At 41.8% G+C, this 7500-nt stretch overlaps 13 non-coding genes across 13 annotated transcripts; all 13 read left to right on the forward strand.

Annotated features, from left to right (window-relative positions):
- The first annotated feature begins 68 nt into the window (after positions 1 to 68).
- Positions 69 to 141, forward strand: TRNAT-UGU (transfer RNA threonine (anticodon UGU)). The gene has a single exon. It is a non-coding gene; the product is annotated as a tRNA-Thr (tRNA).
- Positions 142 to 632: 491 nt separating this feature from the next.
- Positions 633 to 705, forward strand: TRNAT-CGU (transfer RNA threonine (anticodon CGU)). Its single transcript has one exon. It is a non-coding gene; the product is annotated as a tRNA-Thr (tRNA).
- Positions 706 to 1156: 451 nt separating this feature from the next.
- TRNAT-UGU (transfer RNA threonine (anticodon UGU)) lies at positions 1157 to 1229 on the forward strand. Its single transcript has one exon. It is a non-coding gene; the product is annotated as a tRNA-Thr (tRNA).
- Positions 1230 to 1720: 491 nt separating this feature from the next.
- Positions 1721 to 1793, forward strand: TRNAT-CGU (transfer RNA threonine (anticodon CGU)). The gene has a single exon. It is a non-coding gene; the product is annotated as a tRNA-Thr (tRNA).
- A 451-nt stretch (positions 1794 to 2244) lies between these two features.
- TRNAT-UGU (transfer RNA threonine (anticodon UGU)) lies at positions 2245 to 2317 on the forward strand. Its single transcript has one exon. It is a non-coding gene; the product is annotated as a tRNA-Thr (tRNA).
- A 491-nt stretch (positions 2318 to 2808) lies between these two features.
- Positions 2809 to 2881, forward strand: TRNAT-CGU (transfer RNA threonine (anticodon CGU)). The gene has a single exon. It is a non-coding gene; the product is annotated as a tRNA-Thr (tRNA).
- A 451-nt stretch (positions 2882 to 3332) lies between these two features.
- On the forward strand, positions 3333 to 3405 carry TRNAT-UGU (transfer RNA threonine (anticodon UGU)). The gene has a single exon. It is a non-coding gene; the product is annotated as a tRNA-Thr (tRNA).
- A 491-nt stretch (positions 3406 to 3896) lies between these two features.
- Positions 3897 to 3969, forward strand: TRNAT-CGU (transfer RNA threonine (anticodon CGU)). The gene has a single exon. It is a non-coding gene; the product is annotated as a tRNA-Thr (tRNA).
- Positions 3970 to 4420: 451 nt separating this feature from the next.
- Positions 4421 to 4493, forward strand: TRNAT-UGU (transfer RNA threonine (anticodon UGU)). The gene has a single exon. It is a non-coding gene; the product is annotated as a tRNA-Thr (tRNA).
- Positions 4494 to 4984: 491 nt separating this feature from the next.
- Positions 4985 to 5057, forward strand: TRNAT-CGU (transfer RNA threonine (anticodon CGU)). The gene has a single exon. It is a non-coding gene; the product is annotated as a tRNA-Thr (tRNA).
- Positions 5058 to 5508: 451 nt separating this feature from the next.
- TRNAT-UGU (transfer RNA threonine (anticodon UGU)) lies at positions 5509 to 5581 on the forward strand. Its single transcript has one exon. It is a non-coding gene; the product is annotated as a tRNA-Thr (tRNA).
- A 491-nt stretch (positions 5582 to 6072) lies between these two features.
- Positions 6073 to 6145, forward strand: TRNAT-CGU (transfer RNA threonine (anticodon CGU)). Its single transcript has one exon. It is a non-coding gene; the product is annotated as a tRNA-Thr (tRNA).
- Positions 6146 to 7160: 1015 nt separating this feature from the next.
- TRNAT-CGU (transfer RNA threonine (anticodon CGU)) lies at positions 7161 to 7233 on the forward strand. Its single transcript has one exon. It is a non-coding gene; the product is annotated as a tRNA-Thr (tRNA).
- The last annotated feature ends 267 nt before the right edge of the window (positions 7234 to 7500 follow it).

Below are 7500 nucleotides of genomic sequence, written 5' to 3' on the forward strand. Positions count from 1 at the left end.
CATTCTAGAATTTGGAAAAAGGAATGTAGAAATGGACGAAAAACACTGTGCGAGTAGTTGAAGAAATGGGCTTCATAGCTCAGGGGTTAGAGCACTGGTCTTGTAAACCAGGGGTCGTGAGTTCAATTCTCACTGGGGCCTAATTTATTAGTCTAGGGTATTGTGAATACTTTTGGAACGGGTTTTGTGGACCGAGGAAGAGATAGAATCTATCAAGAGTTCTATTTTTTGTTCCCCGGAATTCCAAATCAACAACCATAATGTCGAAGTCCTGCAGTCTTTAAATGTCATTCCAAGAATTACACTATTAACATCACCGTATTCTCTTCAGGTTGCGGAAACTTTTCATAGCCATGTAGGTCAGTGCGATGGCATGCTCTTCTGCTGGGCGCGCGGACACTCTTCATACAAAACCGAGAGTGTTTTCCAGTCTATTGTTTTGAAGTAAAGTGTCGTTCAAAATCATTGTTGTCTCTCCTGGAGTGGTGGGTTGAAATTCCACTTCCTTCAGAATGCTTTTCCTTAAACACTACTCATGGCGTTTTAGGTAGTGCTACCTGCAAATATTTAAAATGTAAATTAACTTTCTGGTGCAAATGTGGAAAAAAATTTGTGGCAGTGCGCCACAGGCAGGCTTCATAGCTCAGAGGTTAGAGCACTGGTCTCGTAAACCAGGGGTCGTGAGTTCAATTCTCACTGGGGCCTTTCCTGCAAGCCTAGGCTGATAGGTAGAAGAAGTACCTTGGAACCATGTTGGTAGTGAAACATACTAACACAGCTACAGACTATTTTATGGCCAAATGTTTCGGAGCTGCCTAGGTTTCCTCATCAGGATAATAATAGGATGTATCTGAAGGATTAAAAAATACTAGGCAGATGTGAACACCTTGCTTCTAAACCAGTAATTTGAACCAAGGAAGTAAAAAGTCCAGTTAATGACAAACAGCTCCAGTCTTTATACTTCATCCCAAGAATTGGACTCTTAACGTGACCACTCTTTCTTTACGTTTCACAATTTTTCACACGTGTGTTTTTCCGGATGACTGCGAGAGCCCTCCTGGAGGCATTGGTTACAATCCCACTTATGACATTCTAGAATTTGGAAAAAGGAATGTAGAAATGGACGAAAAACACTGTGCGAGTAGTTGAAGAAATGGGCTTCATAGCTCAGGGGTTAGAGCACTGGTCTTGTAAACCAGGGGTCGTGAGTTCAATTCTCACTGGGGCCTAATTTATTAGTCTAGGGTATTGTGAATACTTTTGGAACGGGTTTTGTGGACCGAGGAAGAGATAGAATCTATCAAGAGTTCTATTTTTTGTTCCCCGGAATTCCAAATCAACAACCATAATGTCGAAGTCCTGCAGTCTTTAAATGTCATTCCAAGAATTACACTATTAACATCACCGTATTCTCTTCAGGTTGCGGAAACTTTTCATAGCCATGTAGGTCAGTGCGATGGCATGCTCTTCTGCTGGGCGCGCGGACACTCTTCATACAAAACCGAGAGTGTTTTCCAGTCTATTGTTTTGAAGTAAAGTGTCGTTCAAAATCATTGTTGTCTCTCCTGGAGTGGTGGGTTGAAATTCCACTTCCTTCAGAATGCTTTTCCTTAAACACTACTCATGGCGTTTTAGGTAGTGCTACCAGCAAATATTTAAAATGTAAATTAACTTTCTGGTGCAAATGTGGAAAAAAATTTGTGGCAGTGCGCCACAGGCAGGCTTCATAACTCAGAGGTTAGAGCACTGGTCTCGTAAACCAGGGGTCGTGAGTTCAATTCTCACTGGGGCCTTTCCTGCAAGCCTAGGCTGATAGGTAGAAGAAGTACTTTGGAACCATGTTGCTAGTGAAACATACTAACACAGCTACAGACTATTTTATGGCCAAATGTTTCGGAGCTGCCTAGGTTTCCTCATCAGGATAATAATAGGATGTATCTGAAGGATTAAAAAATACTAGGCAGATGTGAACACTTTGCTTCTAAACCAGTAATTTGAACCAAGGAAGTAAAAAGTCCAGTTAATGACAAACAGCTCCAGTCTTTATACTTCATCCCAAGAATTGGACTCTTAACGTGACCACTCTTTCTTTACGTTTCACAATTTTTCACACGTGTGTTTTTCCGGATGACTGCGAGAGCCCTCCTGGAGGCATTGGTTACAATCCCACTTATGACATTCTAGAATTTGGAAAAAGGAATGTAGAAATGGACGAAAAACACTGTGCGAGTAGTTGAAGAAATGGGCTTCATAGCTCAGGGGTTAGAGCACTGGTCTTGTAAACCAGGGGTCGTGAGTTCAATTCTCACTGGGGCCTAATTTATTAGTCTAGGGTATTGTGAATACTTTTGGAACGGGTTTTGTGGACCGAGGAAGAGATAGAATCTATCAAGAGTTCTATTTTTTGTTCCCCGGAATTCCAAATCAACAACCATAATGTCGAAGTCCTGCAGTCTTTAAATGTCATTCCAAGAATTACACTATTAACATCACCGTATTCTCTTCAGGTTGCGGAAACTTTTCATAGCCATGTAGGTCAGTGCGATGGCATGCTCTTCTGCTGGGCGCGCGGACACTCTTCATACAAAACCGAGAGTGTTTTCCAGTCTATTGTTTTGAAGTAAAGTGTCGTTCAAAATCATTTTTGTCTCTCCTGGAGTGGTGGGTTGAAATTCCACTTCCTTCAGAATGCTTTTCCTTAAACACTACTCATGGCGTTTTAGGTAGTGCTACCTGCAAATATTTAAAATGTAAATTAACTTTCTGGTGCAAATGTGGAAAAACGTTTGTGGCAGTGCGCCACAGGCAGGCTTCATAGCTCAGAGGTTAGAGCACTGGTCTCGTAAACCAGGGGTCATGAGTTCAATTCTCACTGGGGCCTTTCCTGCAAGCCTAGGCTGATAGGTAGAAGAAGTACCTTGGAACCATGTTGGTTGTGAACCATACTAACACAGCTACAGACTATTTTATGGCCAAATGTTTCGGAGCTGCCTAGGTTTCCTCATCAGGATAATAATAGGATGTATCTGAAGGATTAAAAAATACTAGGCAGATGTGAACACCTTGCTTCTAAACCAGTAATTTGAACCAAGGAAGTAAAAAGTCCAGTTAATGACAAACAGCTCCAGTCTTTATACTTCATCCCAAGAATTGGACTCTTAACGTGACCACTCTTTCTTTACGTTTCACAATTTTTCACACGTGTGTTTTTCCGGATGACTGCGAGAGCCCTCCTGGAGGCATTGGTTACAATCCCACTTATGACATTCTAGAATTTGGAAAAAGGAATGTAGAAATGGACGAAAAACACTGTGCGAGTAGTTGAAGAAATGGGCTTCATAGCTCAGGGGTTAGAGCACTGGTCTTGTAAACCAGGGGTCGTGAGTTCAATTCTCACTGGGGCCTAATTTATTAGTCTAGGGTATTGTGAATACTTTTGGAACGGGTTTTGTGGACCGAGGAAGAGATAGAATCTATCAAGAGTTCTATTTTTTGTTCCCCGGAATTCCAAATCAACAACCATAATGTCGAAGTCCTGCAGTCTTTAAATGTCATTCCAAGAATTACACTATTAACATCACCGTATTCTCTTCAGGTTGCGGAAACTTTTCATAGCCATGTAGGTCAGTGCGATGGCATGCTCTTCTGCTGGGCGCGCGGACACTCTTCATACAAAACCGAGAGTGTTTTCCAGTCTATTGTTTTGAAGTAAAGTGTCGTTCAAAATCATTGTTGTCTCTCCTGGAGTGGTGGGTTGAAATTCCACTTCCTTCAGAATGCTTTTCCTTAAACACTACTCATGGCGTTTTAGGTAGTGCTACCTGCAAATATTTAAAATGTAAATTAACTTTCTGGTGCAAATGTGGAAAAACGTTTGTGGCAGTGCGCCACAGGCAGGCTTCATAGCTCAGAGGTTAGAGCACTGGTCTCGTAAACCAGGGGTCATGAGTTCAATTCTCACTGGGGCCTTTCCTGCAAGCCTAGGCTGATAGGTAGAAGAAGTACCTTGGAACCATGTTGGTTGTGAACCATACTAACACAGCTACAGACTATTTTATGGCCAAATGTTTCGGAGCTGCCTAGGTTTCCTCATCAGGATAATAATAGGATGTATCTGAAGGATTAAAAAATACTAGGCAGATGTGAACACCTTGCTTCTAAACCAGTAATTTGAACCAAGGAAGTAAAAAGTCCAGTTAATGACAAACAGCTCCAGTCTTTATACTTCATCCCAAGAATTGGACTCTTAACGTGACCACTCTTTCTTTACGTTTCACAATTTTTCACACGTGTGTTTTTCCGGATGACTGCGAGAGCCCTCCTGGAGGCATTGGTTACAATCCCACTTATGACATTCTAGAATTTGGAAAAAGGAATGTAGAAATGGACGAAAAACACTGTGCGAGTAGTTGAAGAAATGGGCTTCATAGCTCAGGGGTTAGAGCACTGGTCTTGTAAACCAGGGGTCGTGAGTTCAATTCTCACTGGGGCCTAATTTATTAGTCTAGGGTATTGTGAATACTTTTGGAACGGGTTTTGTGGACCGAGGAAGAGATAGAATCTATCAAGAGTTCTATTTTTTGTTCCCCGGAATTCCAAATCAACAACCATAATGTCGAAGTCCTGCAGTCTTTAAATGTCATTCCAAGAATTACACTATTAACATCACCGTATTCTCTTCAGGTTGCGGAAACTTTTCATAGCCATGTAGGTCAGTGCGATGGCATGCTCTTCTGCTGGGCGCGCGGACACTCTTCATACAAAACCGAGAGTGTTTTCCAGTCTATTGTTTTGAAGTAAAGTGTCGTTCAAAATCATTGTTGTCTCTCCTGGAGTGGTGGGTTGAAATTCCACTTCCTTCAGAATGCTTTTCCTTAAACACTACTCATGGCGTTTTAGGTAGTGCTACCAGCAAATATTTAAAATGTAAATTAACTTTCTGGTGCAAATGTGGAAAAAAATTTGTGGCAGTGCGCCACAGGCAGGCTTCATAGCTCAGAGGTTAGAGCACTGGTCTCGTAAACCAGGGGTCGTGAGTTCAATTCTCACTGGGGCCTTTCCTGCAAGCCTAGGCTGATAGGTAGAAGAAGTACCTTGGAACCATGTTGGTTGTGAACCATACTAACACAGCTACAGACTATTTTATGGCCAAATGTTTCGGAGCTGCCTAGGTTTCCTCATCAGGATAATAATAGGATGTATCTGAAGGATTAAAAAATACTAGGCAGATGTGAACACCTTGCTTCTAAACCAGTAATTTGAACCAAGGAAGTAAAAAGTCCAGTTAATGACAAACAGCTCCAGTCTTTATACTTCATCCCAAGAATTGGACTCTTAACGTGACCACTCTTTCTTTACGTTTCACAATTTTTCACACGTGTGTTTTTCCGGATGACTGCGAGAGCCCTCCTGGAGGCATTGGTTACAATCCCACTTATGACATTCTAGAATTTGGAAAAAGGAATGTAGAAATGGACGAAAAACACTGTGCGAGTAGTTGAAGAAATGGGCTTCATAGCTCAGGGGTTAGAGCACTGGTCTTGTAAACCAGGGGTCGTGAGTTCAATTCTCACTGGGGCCTAATTTATTAGTCTAGGGTATTGTGAATACTTTTGGAACGGGTTTTGTGGACCGAGGAAGAGATAGAATCTATCAAGAGTTCTATTTTTTGTTCCCCGGAATTCCAAATCAACAACCATAATGTCGAAGTCCTGCAGTCTTTAAATGTCATTCCAAGAATTACACTATTAACATCACCGTATTCTCTTCAGGTTGCGGAAACTTTTCATAGCCATGTAGGTCAGTGCGATGGCATGCTCTTCTGCTGGGCGCGCGGACACTCTTCATACAAAACCGAGAGTGTTTTCCAGTCTATTGTTTTGAAGTAAAGTGTCATTCAAAATCATTGTTGTCTCTCCTGGAGTGGTGGGTTGAAATTCCACTTCCTTCAGAATGCTTTTCCTTAAACACTACTCATGGCGTTTTAGGTAGTGCTACCTGCAAATATTTAAAATGTAAATTAACTTTCTGGTGCAAATGTGGAAAAAAATTTGTGGCAGTGCGCCACAGGCAGGCTTCATAGCTCAGAGGTTAGAGCACTGGTCTCGTAAACCAGGGGTCGTGAGTTCAATTCTCACTGGGGCCTTTCCTGCAAGCCTAGGCTGATAGGTAGAAGAAGTACCTTGGAACCATGTTGGTTGTGAACCATACTAACACAGCTACAGACTATTTTATGGCCAAATGTTTCGGAGCTGCCTAGGTTTCCTCATCAGGATAATAATAGGATGTATCTGAAGGATTAAAAAATACTAGGCAGATGTGAACACCTTGCTTCTAAACCAGTAATTTGAACCAAGGAAGTAAAAAGTCCAGTTAATGACAAACAGCTCCAGTCTTTATACTTCATCCCAAGAATTGGACTCTTAACGTGACCACTCTTTCTTTACGTTTCACAATTTTTCACACGTGTGTTTTTCCGGATGACTGCGAGAGCCCTCCTGGAGGCATTGGTTACAATCCCACTTATGACATTCTAGAATTTGGAAAAAGGAATGTAGAAATGGACGAAAAACACTGTGCGAGTAGTTGAAGAAATGGGCTTCATAGCTCAGGGGTTAGAGCACTGGTCTTGTAAACAAGGGGTCGTGAGTTCAATTCTCACTGGGGCCTAATTTATTAGTCTAGGGTATTGTGAATACTTTTGGAACGGGTTTTGTGGACCGAGGAAGAGATAGAATCTATCAAGAGTTCTATTTTTTGTTCCCCGGAATTCCAAATCAACAACCATAATGTCGAAGTCCTGCAGTCTTTAAATGTCATTCCAAGAATTACACTATTAACATCACCGTATTCTCTTCAGGTTGCGGAAACTTTTCATAGCCATGTAGGTCAGTGCGATGGCATGCTCTTCTGCTGGGCGCGCGGACACTCTTCATACAAAACCGAGAGTGTTTTCCAGTCTATTGTTTTGAAGTAAAGTGTCGTTCAAAATCATTGTTGTCTCTCCTGGAGTGGTGGGTTGAAATTCCACTTCCTTCAGAATGCTTTTCCTTAAACACTACTCATGGCGTTTTAGGTAGTGCTACCTGCAAATATTTAAAATGTAAATTAACTTTCTGGTGCAAATGTGGAAAAAAATTTGTGGCAGTGCGCCACAGGCAGGCTTCATAGCTCAGAGGTTAGAGCACTGGTCTCGTAAACCAGGGGTCGTGAGTTCAATTCTCACTGGGGCCTTTCCTGCAAGCCTAGGCTGATAGGTAGAAGAAGTACTTTGGAACCATGTTGCTAGTGAAACATACTAACACAGCTACAGACTATTTTATGGCCAAATGTTTCGGAGCTGCCTAGGTTTCCTCATCAGGATAATAATAGGATGTATCTGAAGGATTAAAAAATACTAGGCAGATGTGAACACTTTGCTTCTAAACCAGTAATTTGAACCAAGGAAGTAAAAAGTCCAGTTAATGACAAACAGCTCCAGTCTTTATACTTCATCCCAAG

Source organism: Eleutherodactylus coqui, chromosome 7, assembly GCF_035609145.1.
Source record: "Eleutherodactylus coqui strain aEleCoq1 chromosome 7, aEleCoq1.hap1, whole genome shotgun sequence".
Taxonomy (NCBI): Eukaryota; Metazoa; Chordata; class Amphibia; order Anura; family Eleutherodactylidae; genus Eleutherodactylus; species Eleutherodactylus coqui.